Source organism: Dendrobates tinctorius, unplaced genomic scaffold (genome assembly GCF_039654945.1).
Source record: "Dendrobates tinctorius isolate UK_male_01 unplaced genomic scaffold, ASM3965494v1 ptg000023l, whole genome shotgun sequence".
In the NCBI taxonomy this organism is placed as follows: domain Eukaryota; kingdom Metazoa; phylum Chordata; class Amphibia; order Anura; family Dendrobatidae; genus Dendrobates; species Dendrobates tinctorius.
This window is the reverse complement of record NW_027361691.1, coordinates 8561777-8575790: the sequence shown is the minus strand read 5'-3', so window position 1 is coordinate 8575790 and position 14014 is coordinate 8561777. Positions and strand designations below refer to the sequence as shown.

At 46.1% G+C, this 14014-nt stretch overlaps 1 protein-coding gene across 1 annotated transcript in view; it reads right to left on the bottom strand.

Annotated features, from left to right (window-relative positions):
- The window catches only part of PRSS23 (serine protease 23), a 78180-nt gene extending 65528 nt beyond the window's left edge, over nucleotides 1-12652 (bottom strand). The window contains exon 1 of the mRNA XM_073569248.1: nucleotides 12429-12652. The gene's annotated coding sequence lies outside the window, so the exon portion shown is untranslated. The remainder of the gene's footprint in view (nucleotides 1-12428) is intronic.
- Nucleotides 12653-14014: the final 1362 nt, after the last annotated feature.

The following is a 14014-nucleotide window of genomic DNA, read 5'->3' as shown; positions in this document are numbered from 1 at the left end:
TATTCTATATACACTGCCCACCTATCGCTAGGGGTATTCTATATACACTGCTTACCTACCACTAGGAGTATTCTATATACACCGCTCACCTACCGCTAGGAGTATTCTATATTCACCGCCCACCTACCGCTAGGGGTATTCTGTATACACTGCCCACCTACCGCTAGGGGTATTCTGTATACACCGCTCACCTACCGCTAGGAGTATTCTATATACACCGCCCACCTACCGCTAGCGGTATTCTATATACACCGCCCACCTACCGCTACGAGTATTCTATATACACCGCCCACCTACCGCTAGGAGTATTCTATATACACCGCTTACCTACCGCTAGGAGTATTCTATATACACCGCCCACCTACCGCTTGGAGTATTCTGTCTACACCGCTCACCTACCGCTAGGAGTATTCTATATACACCGCCCACCTACCGCTAGGAGTATTCTACATACACCGCCCACCTACCGCTAGGGGTATTCTATTTACACCGCCCACCTACCGCTAGGGGTATTCTATATACGCCGCTCACCTCCCGCTAGGAGTATTCTATATACACCGCCCACCTACCGCTAGGAGTATTCTATATACGCCGCTCACCTACCGCTGGGAGTATTCTATATACACCGCCCACCTACTGCTAGGGGTATTCTATATACAATGCCCACCTACCGCTAGGAGTATTCTATATACACAGCTCACCTACCGCTAGGAGTATTCTATATACACCGCCCACCTACCGCTAGGAGTATTCTACATACACCGCCCACCTACCGCTAGGACTATTCTATATACACCGCCCACCTACCGCTAGGGGTATTCTATATACACCGCCCACTTACCGCTAGGACTATTCTATATACACCGCCCACCTACCGCTAGGAGTATTCTACATACACCGCCCACCTACCGCTAGGGGTATTCTATATACACCGCCCACCTACCGCTAGGAGTATTCTACATACACCGCCCACCTACCGCTAGGGGTATTCTATTTACACCGCCCACCTACCGCTATGAGTATTCTATATACGCCGCTCACCTACCGCTAGGAGTATTCTACATACACCGCCCACCTACCGCTAGGGGTATTCTATTTACACCGCCCACCTACCGCTAGGGGTATTCTATATACGCCGCTCACCTCCCGCTAGGAGTATTCTATATACACCGCCCACCTACCGCTAGGAGTATTCTATATACGCCGCTCACCTACCGCTGGGAGTATTCTATATACACCGCCCACCTACTGCTAGGGGTATTCTATATACAATGCCCACCTACCGCTAGGAGTATTCTATATACACAGCTCACCTACCGCTAGGAGTATTCTATATACACCGCCCACCTACCGCTAGTATTCTACATACACCGCCCACCTACCGCTAGGACTATTCTATATACACCGCCCACCTACCGCTAGGGGTATTCTATATACACCGCCCACCTACCGCTTGGGGTATTCTATATACACCGCCCACCTACCGCTAGGAGCATTCTATATACACCACCCACCTACCGCTAGGAGTATTCTATATACACCACCCACCTACCACTAGGAGTATTCTACATACACCGCCCACCTACCGCTAGGGGTATTCTATATACACCGCCCACCTACCGCTAGGGGTATTCTATATACGCCGCTCACCTACCGCTAGGGGTATTCTATATATGCCGCTCACCTACCGCTGGAAGTATTCTATATACACCGCCCACCTACCGCTAGGAGTATTCTATATACACCGCCCACCTACCGCTTGGGGTATTCTATATACACCGCCCACCTACCGCTAGGAGTATTCTATATACACCGCCCACCTACCGCTAGGAGTATTCTATATACACCGCCCACCTACCGCTAGGGGTATTCTGTATACACCGCCCACCTACCGCTAGGAGTATTCTATATACACAGCTCACCTACCACTAGGAGCATTCTATATACACCACCCACCTACCGCTAGGGGTATTCTATATACACCACCCACCTACCGCTAGGGGTATTCTATATACACCGCCCACCTACCGCTTGGGGTATTCTATATACACCGCCCACCTACCGCTAGGAGTATTCTATATACACCGCCCACCTCCCGCTAGGAGTATTCTATATACACCGCCCACCTACCGCTAGGGGTATTCTGTATACACCGCCCACCTACCGTTAGGAGTATTCTATATACACCGCCCACCTACCGCTTGGGGTATTCTATATACACCGCCCACCTACCGCTAGGAGTATTCTATATACACCGCCCACCTACCGCTAGGAGTATTCTATATACACCGCCCACCTACCGCTAGGGGTATTCTGTATACACCGCCCACATACCGCTAGGAGTATTCTATATACACCGCCCACCTACCACTTGGGGTATTCTATATACACCACCCACCTACCGCTAGGAGTATTCTATATACACCGCCCACCTACCGCTAGGAGTATTCTATATACACCGCCCACCTACCGCTAGTGGTATTCTGTATACACCGCCCACCTACCGCTAGGAGTATTCCAAATACACAGCTCACCTACCGCTAGGAGTATTCTATATACACCGCCCACCTACCGCTAGGGGTATTCTATATACACCGCCCACCTACCGCTAGGGGTATTCAATATATACACCGCTCACCTACCGCTAGGGGTATTATATATACACCGCTCACCTACCGCTAGGCGTATTCTATATACACCGCCCACCTACCGCTAGGAGTATTCTATATACACCGCCCACCTACCGCTAGGGGCATTCTATATACACCGTTTACCTACCGCTAGGAGTATTCTATATACACCGCTCACCTACCGCTAGGAGTATTCTACATACACTGCCCACCTACCGCTAGGGGTATTCTATATACACCTCCCACCTACCGCTAGGAGTATTCTGTATACACCGCCCACCTATTGCTAGGAGTATTCTATATACACCTCCCACCTACCGCTAGGGGTATTCTATATACACTGCCCACCTATCGCTAGGGGTATTCTATATACACTGCTTACCTACCACTAGGAGTATTCTATATACACCGCTCACCTACCGCTAGGAGTATTCTATATTCACCGCCCACCTACCGCTAGGGGTATTCTGTATACACTGCCCACCTACCGCTAGGGGTATTCTGTATACACCGCTCACCTACCGCTAGGAGTATTCTATATACACCGCCCACCTACCGCTAGCGGTATTCTATATACACCGCCCACCTACCGCTAGGAGTATTCTATATACACCGCCCACCTACCGCTAGGAGTATTCTATATACACCGCTTACCTACCGCTAGGAGTATTCTATATACACCGCCCACCTACCGCTTGGAGTATTCTGTCTACACCGCTCACCTACCGCTAGGAGTATTCTATATACACCGCCCACCTACCGCTAGGAGTATTCTACATACACCGCCCACCTACCGCTAGGGGTATTCTATTTACACCGCCCACCTACCGCTAGGGGTATTCTATATACGCCGCTCACCTCCCGCTAGGAGTATTCTATATACACCGCCCACCTACCGCTAGGAGTATTCTATATACGCCGCTCACCTACCGCTGGGAGTATTCTATATACACCGCCCACCTACTGCTAGGGGTATTCTATATACAATGCCCACCTACCGCTAGGAGTATTCTATATACACAGCTCACCTACCGCTAGGAGTATTCTATATACACCGCCCACCTACCGCTAGGAGTATTCTACATACACCGCCCACCTACCGCTAGGACTATTCTATATACACCGCCCACCTACCGCTAGGGGTATTCTATATACACCGCCCACTTACCGCTAGGACTATTCTATATACACCGCCCACCTACCGCTAGGAGTATTCTACATACACCGCCCACCTACCGCTAGGGGTATTCTATATACACCGCCCACCTACCGCTAGGAGTATTCTACATACACCGCCCACCTACCGCTAGGGGTATTCTATTTACACCGCCCACCTACCGCTATGAGTATTCTATATACGCCGCTCACCTACCGCTAGGAGTATTCTACATACACCGCCCACCTACCGCTATGGGTATTCTATTTACACCGCCCACCTACCGCTAGGAGTATTCTATATACACCGCCCACCTACCGCTAGGAGTATTCTACATACACCGCCCACCTACCGCTAGGGGTATTCTATTTACACCGCCCACCTACCGCTATGAGTATTCTATATACGCCGCTCACCTCCCGCTAGGAGTATTCTATATACACCGCCCACCTACCGCTAGGAGTATTCTATATACGCCGCTCACCTACCGCTGGGAGTATTCTATATACACCGCCCACCTACTGCTAGGGGTATTCTATATACAATGCCCACCTACCGCTAGGAGTATTCTATATACACAGCTCACCTACCGCTAGGAGTATTCTATATACACCGCCCACCTACCGCTAGGAGTATTCTACATACACCGCCCACCTACCGCTAGGACTATTCTATATACACCGCCCACCTACCGCTAGGGGTATTCTATATACACCGCCCACCTACCGCTAGGACTATTCTATATACACCGCCCACCTACCGCTAGGAGTATTCTATATACGCCGCTCACCTACCGCTGGGAGTACTCTATATACACAGCTCACCTACCGCTAGGAGTATTCTATATACACCGCCCACCTACTGCTAGGGGTATTCTATATACACCGCCCACCTACCGCTAGGGGTATTCTATATACACAGCTCACCTACCGCTAGGAGTATTCTACATACACCGCCCACCTACCGCTAGGGGTATTCTATATACACCGCCCACCTACCGCTAGGGGTATTCTATATACGCCGCTCACCTACCGCTAGGGGTATTCTATATACAACGCTCACCTACCGCTAGGAGTATTCTATATATGCCGCTCACCTACCGCTGGAAGTATTCTATATACACCGCCCACCTACCGCTAGGAGTATTCTATATACACCGCCCTCCTACTGCTAGGAGTATTCTATATACACCGCCCACCTACCGCTAGGAGTATTCTATATACACCGCCCACCTACCGCTTGGGGTATTCTATATACACCGCCCACCTACCGCTAGGAGTATTCTATATACACCGCCCACCTACCGCTAGGAGTATTCTATATACACCGCCCACCTACCGCTAGGGGTATTCTGTATACACCGCCCACCTACCGCTAGGAGTATTCTACATACACCGCCCACCTACCGCTAGGGGTATTCTATATACACCGCCCACCTACCGCTAGGGGTATTCTATATACACCGCTCACCTACCGGTAGGGGTATTCTATATATACCGCTCACCTACCGCTAGGGGTATTCTATATATGCCGCTCACCTACCGCTGGAAGTATTCTATATACACCGCTCACCTACCGCTAGGGGTATTCTATATACACCGCTCACCTACCGCTAGGGGTATTCTATATATGCCGCTCACCTACCGCTAGGACTATTCTATATACACCGCCCACCTACCGCTAGGAGTATTCTATATACACCACCCACCTACCGCTTGGGGTATTCTATATACGCCGCCCACCTACCGCTAGGGGTATTCTATATACGCCACCCACCTACCGCTTGGGGTATTCTATATACACCGCCCACCTACCGCTAGGAGTATTCTATATACACCACCCACCTACCGCTTGGGGTATTCTATATACACCGCTCACCTACCGCTAGGAGTATTCAATATACACCGCTCACCTACCGCTAGGGGTATTCTATATACACCGCTCACCTACCGCTAGGAGTATTCTATATACACCGCTCACCTACCGCTGGGAGTATTCTATATACACCGCTCACCTACCGCTAGGAGTATTCAATATACACCGCTCACCTACCGCTAGGGGTATTCTATATACACCGCCCACCTACCACTAGGAGTATTCTATATACACCGCCCACCTACCGCTAGGAGTATTCTATATATGCCGCTCACCTACCGCTAGGAGTATTCTATATACACCGCTCACCTACCGCTGGGAGTATTCTATATACACCGCTCACCTACCGCTAGGAGTATTCAATATACACCGCTCACCTACCGCTAGGGGTATTCTATATACACCGCCCACCTACCACTAGGAGTATTCTATATACACCGCCCACCTACCGCTAGGAGTATTCTATATATGCCGCTCACCTACCGCTGGGAGTATTCTATATACACCGCCCACCTACCGCTAGGGGTATTCAATATACACCGCCCACCTACCACTAGGAGTATTCTATATACACAGCTCACCTACCGCTAGGAGTATTCTATATACACCGCCCCCCTACCGCTAGGGGTATTCTATATACACAGCTCACCTACCGCTTGGGGTATTCTGTATACACCGCTCACCTACCGCTAGGAGTATTCTATATACACCGCCCACCTACTGCTAGGAGTATTCTATATATGCCGCTCACCTACCGCTAGGAGTATTCTATATACACCGCTCACCTACCGCTGGGAGTATTCTATATACACCGCTCACCTACCGCTAGGAGTATTCAATATACACCGCTCACCTACCGCTAGGGGTATTCTATATACACCGCCCACCTACCACTAGGAGTATTCTATATACACCGCCCACCTACCGCTAGGAGTATTCTATATATGCCGCTCACCTACCGCTGGGAGTATTCTATATACACCGCCCACCTACCGCTAGGGGTATTCAATATACACCGCCCACCTACCACTAGGAGTATTCTATATACACAGCTCACCTACCGCTAGGAGTATTCTATATACACCGCCCCCCTACCGCTAGGGGTATTCTATATACACAGCTCACCTACCGCTTGGGGTATTCTGTATACACCGCTCACCTACCGCTAGGAGTATTCTATATTCACCGCCCACCTACTGCTAGGAGTATTCTATATATGCCGCTCACCTACCGCTGGGAGTATTCTATATACACCGCCCACCTACCGCTAGGGGTATTCAATATACACCGCCCACCTACCACGAGGAGTATTCTATATACACAGCTCACCTACCGCTAGGAGTATTCTATATACACCGCCCACCTACCGCTAGGAGTATTCTATATACACCGCCCACCTACCGCTAGGAGTATTCTATATACACCGCCCACCTACCACGAGGAGTATTCTATATACACCGCCCACCTACCGCTAGGAGTATTCTATATACACCGCCCACCTACCGCTGGGAGTATTCTATATACACCGCCCACCTACCGCTAGGGGTATTCAATATACACCGCCCACCTACCACGAGGAGTATTCTATATACACAGCTCACCTACCGCTAGGAGTATTCTATATACACAGCTCACCTACCGCTAGGAGTATTCTATATACACCGCCCACCTACCGCTAAGAGTATTCTATATACACCGCCCACCTACCGCTAGGAGTATTCTATATACACCGCCCACCTACCGCTAAGAGTATTCTATATACACCGCCCCCCTACCGCTAGGAGTATTCCATATATGCCGCTCACCTACCGCTGGGAGTATTCTATATACACTGTCCACCTATCGCTAGGAGTATTCAATATACACCGCCCCCCTACCGCTAGGGGTATTCAATATACACCACCCACCTACCGCTTGGAGTATTCTATATACACAGCTCACCTACCGCTAGGAGTATTCTATATACACCGCCCCCCTACCGCTAGGGGTATTCTATATACACAGCCCACCTACCGCTGGGAGTATTCAACATAGGCTGTCCACCGGTCTGTTAGCGGGCTCACTGACTGTACCAATGTGCACTCGTCACCACCACTTCATCCACTCCACTTCCTACCAAAGCTGCAGCGTCTACACAGGGGTATAGAGGACACTGCTGCCGCCTGTCGCCCACATCATTCCTTCCTATGAAATGTCCCCATTCTTCTGCCATACGAGCATTTCAGTATATCGTATTTTCACCCACTAATTTCCCAGCGCTGCCAACATTCCTGCTCCCATAATAATAGGAACTTTGTAGGATTTATATGCAGATGTAGCAGTGCTTAGTTTGTTGCTGAAACTAACATAGTGCAGGTTCCTCGCCATCACTACCGTTGCAGCATCAAACAACTACATGACAAATTCAATTCTGCTACATTTATTTTCTGGGGATTTCATTTTCTTAGCCTGATGAAGTAGTGTTGACTTTGTCAGATTACAGCTTTTTGTACACACTGCTGGTAATCCTGCTTTATTATCATGATGCAGTACTAATACCAAAATGCAGCAGAGCTGAGTTTGTCGTTTGGCACGTCTTTGAGTGATAGAACAAGGAGCCATTAGTACCTATTCCAAGGTTTGCAGAAAGAACTAGATGCTTTAACAAAGAGTTAAATTAGATACTCAACTCTGCTACATCTGTGTCTTGAAATTAGAGGCACATGAATTTAAGCCGAGTTTGTCATTTGGCGCAATTCATGTTGATTATATCATGCGCCAGCAATGCAGAGCTGAGTTTGAGTTTTGGCATCTTGTCATCCTATGTGGTTTGCAAATCTACAGGTATAATGTACTACCAATGCAAAAATGTAGCAGAGCCGAGCTGTGTAATCTGGCAAATATCTATGATGACAACATTTATTTTTACATATAGTAGGGAAATCTCCTGCACTGTCCTAACACTATGTCAATTATACCAGTATAGCAGCGTTGAGTTTGTCATCTGGCATAAAATGAAAAATATATATACTTTATTTTCCCACCTTAGAGATGTTCTAGCAATGCAGTCCCTAAAGGGTTAAATGACAAATTCAGATCTGATCTATCTGTATACTAGCCAGTATCAGTGCAGCGGTGTTGAGTTTGTCATCTGGCACACTTTACAGTGATATGACTATGGCTGTAACGAGACCACATGCATTTTGAGTTAAAAAAAATCATTCTTGCAATTGGGTTTCATTAGAGATTTTGCACTGTTTCCCTTCTATATCTTCCATGTCATTTTGTCTATTACTGGCTGCAGAATGAGGTAACGGAAGAAACCTTCAGTGAGTTCGTTATCATTTTTTTTAAGCTCCTCTCAGCTGATTTATGACCAAAAAAACACATCAATCGATGTGCCATAAATTAGCTAAAAAGGTGTTCTGGAAAAGACAGATAAAAGATTTACAAGCTACTTTGGAAGGAACTCACTTATGGAAGCTCAGTTAACTCGTTCTGCAGTTAGCAATGTACAAGGAAAAACAGGAGCCTGTAAAAGCCGAACGTTGCAAAATTTTTATGTACCCTAATTGCAAATATGATTTTTATCCCAAAATAAGTTTAAAAGAAGTATAAAAAAAAGATTAAAATTTGTAAAATAAAATCTAAAAACAAACAAAAAAAGAAGAAAAAAAAATATAAAAAAATAAATAAAATTTGCAAAAAAAAGTATAAAAGCAAAAAATAATAATAAAATTTGTAAAAAAATAAATAAAGTGAAAAAAATAAAAATCAATTAAAATTAGTAAAGAAAAAAATCATAAAAATAAGTAAAAGAAAAGCGTCCAAAGGTGGACAACCCCTTTAACGCAGAAAGCAATCACATGGTCTGGCAGAAGGGCCTAAGAAGGTGAAATGACACATTTAGCTCTGCTTTATCTACAGTACATGTTGGCCAGGCCTTAGCACACCTCTGTCAGTAGGCCGCCATCTCATGCAGACCTGACTTATACTGTGACTACTTCTCAATTCTATCATGTATGCATGGAATCAAATTCAGCTCTGCTTCGTCTGCATTTAATTATGAGTTTGTCATCCGGCACACATAGAAGAACTGCTAGAAAACATGCGGCAATGGATTCATGAGCACAGCCATTGTTGCCCTTAGCAACCAATCAGAGCACAGCTTTCATTCTCTACAGTGCTCTTGAAACACTTAAGCTGTGCTGTGATTGGTTGCTATGGACAACTAAGACAGGTTTTCGCTTTCACAGTCGTCACCCAATTCTTGCTTCATATAGGCCAAAACAATTGCCGCACAAGATCAGGCGGACGATATATTATGTATTGTAGACACTTTTATAGGCTAAAGGAAAATCTGTCTTGGTTGCCCCATAGCAACCAATCACAATGCAGCTTTCGTTTTTCCAGAGCGCTGTAAAAAATTAAAGCTGTGTTCTGATTGGTTGCTACGTGCAATAAAGGCTATTTTTCTTCAGTTTCATAAATCTTCCCCCATTATCTATAAATCCTTCAGAGGACTGTGACCTTTATACTAGAAGCCTTGGTTAATATATAGATTCTTCTCCGGGGGCCCTCGCCCATTGGTTGTAAATATAAGACTGAGCCGACATTCCTTCACCTGGGGGCCACACCTGTAGTGATGGCTATGCATAGTGTTCAGACCGATGTAGCAGAGCCATGTTGATATCATAATGTGTTATTATGGGACGCGTATGCACAAAAAAACCCCAAAACAACACAGTCAGCTCTGCTACATCGGTATATCAACGTAGAGTTTCGCGCCAAATATCCACCAATCATTATCACTATGAATAAATGACATAGGATGTAGCAGAGCTGAGTTTGTTATTTATCTCTTTTGCATCATTTAATGGTGCGTTAGTGTGAGATCCCCCCTTTCCCATGCTACGATTTCCTGGCGTCCGCTAAAATCCAAAAGAACCGCCATCAATTTCAATATGTCAGCTGATCCCCTACAATCTGCTGCTGAAAATGGAGGGGGGAGCAGCATTTAATGGAATGATACCATGATGATAATATATTATGCTTATCTGCAGTCCCATATAAAAGCCCAGATGTGTGTCTCCACATGACAAACTCAGCCTTGCTACATCTGAAGTGCAGTCTGTTCCCCAGTGACAGCTGGTAGGCCCAAAAATAAAAAATAAAATAATAATTGGTCAGTGACAATCTCAGCTCTGCTACATACTAAATGCAGTTGATTCAGCATGATATGTATGCAAAAGAAATAATAAATTACAAACTCAGCTCTGAAATCACCATAATAATTATTACAGCTGGTACAAATGGGAAAAAAAAAAAACTGAACAAGCTCATGTGTACTACATCTAAACTTAAGGCAAGTATGGATGAAATATGGTTGAAAAAATCTGGACGTTGCAGCTCTGCAACATCAGAAATGCAGTCAGTTTACTGTGACAGCAGGTATGCATGAAATAAAAAAAATCAGTGACAAACTCAGCCCTGCTACATCTGAAATATAATCAATTTATCGTAACAACTGATATGAATGGAAATAAACTGAATAATGACAAACTCATGTCTACTGTATCCTAAATTAAGTCAATTTGCTGTGACAGCTGGCAAGGAAGAAAAAAATGGAAAATTACTAACTCACCTCTGCTACATCTGAAATGCGGATTAATTCACCATTATAGTACGTATGCATGAAAAAAATGGAAATCGACAATCTCAGCTCTGCTATATCTGAATTAAATCAATCGCCGTGACAGCTGCTAGGCAAGAAAAAAAAATAATCAGTGACAAACTGAGCTCTGCTATGTCTGAAATTGGGTAAATGTACCTGTGACAGCAGGTAAGCACGAAGAAAATAATCAGTGACAAACTCAGCGCTGCTACATCTGAAATATAATCGTTTCACCGTAACAGCTTGTACGAATGGAAAAAAATGGATAATGAAAAACTCATCTCTAACACATCCGAAATTAAGTCAATTCACCGTGACAGCTGATATGGGCGAAAAAAATGGATAATGACTATACTCAGCTGCATGGGAAAAAAAAAAGTTGGTAACAAACTCAGCTCTGCTACATCTGAAATATAACCATTTCTCCGTAACAGCTGGTATGGAAGTAGAAGTCTGGAAAATGACAAACTCAGCTCTGCTACATCTGAAATATAATCATTTCTCCGTAACAGCTGGTATGGAAGTAGAAGTCTGGAAAATGACAAACTCAGCTCTACTACATCTGAAATATAATCATTTCTCTGTAACAGCTGGTATGGAAGTAGAAATCTGGAAAATGACAAACTCAGCCCTACTACATCGGAAATATAACCATTTCTCCGTAACAGCTGGTTTGGAAGTAGAAGTCTGGAAAATGACAAACTCAGCTCTGCTACATCTGAAATATAATCATTTCTCCGTAACAGCTGGAATGGAAGTAGAAATCTGGAAAATGACAAACTCAGCTCTACTACATCTGAAATATAATCATTTCTCTGTAACAGCTGGTATGGAAGTAGAAATCTGGAAAATGACAAACTCAGCCCTACTACATCGGAAATATAACCATTTCTCCGTAACAGCTGGTTTGGAAGTAGAAGTCTGGAAAATGACAAACTCAGCTCTGCTACATCTGAAATATAATCATTTCTCCGTAACAGCTGGAATGGAAGTAGAAATCTGGAAAATGACAAACTCCACTCTGCTACGTGTGCATTGGTGTAATACTCCTGGCTGCGCCTCCTGGTAGCCTGCCCATTGCTACTGGCCATCAGATGTTACTTGTAGGACTCACCAGCTTTCCTCTAAGTGATCTCAGTGCTCTGATCTCCACAGGAATCCCTGGATCATGTCTCCAGATCCCTCCAGATTTTACTCCAGGTCACATGCCCCATGCAGGCAGCAGAGGCTGGTGGGTTGGCAGGAGCTGCAGGGCAGGTGCCTCTTGTCTCTGACCCCTCTCTGCTGAGCTCTGAAAACTTTTCTGAACTGCAGGGAAAACTTTTCTTCTCTTTCTCACTCCACAGACTCACGTGATCTCTCCCACCCACAGGCTCCTGGCCCAGAACAAACAGCTCCAGTGGGAGCAGCCTGTGTCCCAGTAAGGGGCTGTCCTGACACTGGGGCGCTGAGTGCCGCCTGGAGTCTGCCCCCTCTGAAGTCCCATACAAGAAGACCCCCCTAGTGCATAGCCGGGGATGGGAACAATGCGGGGGACACAATGGGGCCGACACATGGGAGCACTGGGCTCCGCACTCTCTCAGACCCCTATATTGTAATGCATATAGGGGTGCCACTACTGCGCCCATTGTGTGCCAGCGAGATGCTGAGAGTAGTGGTGCCAATGCACCAGAGCTGGTACATGCGATTTGTGGTAGGAAATATAAGGCCGTAAATATGGTGCATACTGACATATCGGGGATTGGGACCTTATAGAGGTCTGGTAGAGTGGGGGGCATTCTGGATCATATGGCCATTGTGGCAGGCAGGATTGGGGGTGGGCACCCCTGGTTGTCTTTATTATAGGGGCACTATAGGTGCTGTTTTGAGAATTGGTGGCTAACAGAATGGGGAAAGGCTGTCATTGTATGGAGGCACTGTGCCGGTCACTATTATGGAGGCACTGTGCCTGTCACCATTATGGAGGCACTGCACCTGTCACTATTATGGAGGTACTGTACCTGTCACTATTATGGAGGCACTGTACCTGTCACTATTATGGAGGCACTGCACCTGTCACTATTATGGAGGTACTGTACCTGTCACTATTATGGAGGCACTGCCGCTGTCACTGTTATGGAGGCACTGCACCTGTCACTATAGTGGAGGCACTGCACCTGTCACTATTATGAAGGTACTGTACCTGTCACTATTATGGAGGTACTGTACCTGTCACTATTATGGAGGCACTGCCGCTGTCACTGTTATGGAGGCACTGCACCTGTCACTATTATGGAGGCACTGTACCTGTCACTATTATGAAGGTACTGTACCTGTCACTATTATGGAGGTACTGTACCTGTCACTATTATGGAGGCACTGCCGCTGTCACTGTTATGGAGGCACTGCACCTGTCACTATTGTGGAGGCACTGCACCTGTCACTATTATGGAGTCACTGCCAATGTCACTATTATGGAGGCACTGTACCTGTCACTATTATGGAGGCACAGTACCTGTCACTATTATGGAGGCACTGTACCTGTCACTATTATGGAGGCACTGTACCTATCACTATTATGGAGGCACTGTACCTGTCACTAATATGGAGGCACTGTGCCTGTCACTATTATGGAGGGCACTGTGCCTATCACTATTATAGAGGCACTGTGCCTATCACTATTATGGAGGCACTGTACCTATCACTATTATGGAGGCACTG